The sequence below is a fragment of the Sinocyclocheilus rhinocerous genome, unplaced genomic scaffold, assembly GCF_001515625.1.
Source record: "Sinocyclocheilus rhinocerous isolate Xijiao unplaced genomic scaffold, SAMN03320098_v1.1 scaffold5002, whole genome shotgun sequence".
NCBI lineage: Eukaryota > Metazoa > Chordata > Actinopteri > Cypriniformes > Cyprinidae > Sinocyclocheilus > Sinocyclocheilus rhinocerous.
This window is the reverse complement of record NW_015636838.1, coordinates 3,410-4,082: the sequence shown is the minus strand read 5'-3', so window position 1 is coordinate 4,082 and position 673 is coordinate 3,410.

The following is a 673-nucleotide window of genomic DNA, read 5'->3' as shown; positions in this document are numbered from 1 at the left end:
ATTGTGTGTGTTTTTTTTTTTAATTTCTTGAGCAGACCTAATGCTTTTACTTAATCATTTCTCTCATTATTACATGTTGGACTTATGAAGATTGTATAGTTTTGGATTATTAGGCATGAGAGGCAACAAATTAACCAAAAAAAAACCACACACAATCTGTTCTCAAGCATTAAAGGGATAGTTTACCCAAAAATGAAAATTTGATGTTTATCTGCTTACCCCCAGGGCATCCAAGATGTAGGTGACTTTGTTTCTTCAGTAGAACACAAACGGAGATTTTTAACTCAAACCGTTGCAGTCTGTCAATAGTACAATGTAAGTGGATGGGAATCACGGTTTTGAGAGTCATAAAACATACACAAACAAAACCAAATCAAAGCCTGCGGCTCGTGACGATACATTGATGTGAAAAGACACGAAACGATCGGTCTGTGCAAGAAACTGAACAGTATTTATATCGTTTTTTACCTCTGATTTTTACCGCAATGTCCAAACTGTCCTGAGTGCGTTCGCATCTTCTACTTCAGCCGGCGAGCGAACGCGCTCAAGATGCGCTCAGGACAGTTCGGACATTGCGGTGAAAATCAGAGGTAAAAAAACGATATAAATACTGTTCAGTTTCTTGCACAGACCGATCGTTTTGTGTCTTTACACATCAATGTATCGTCACGAG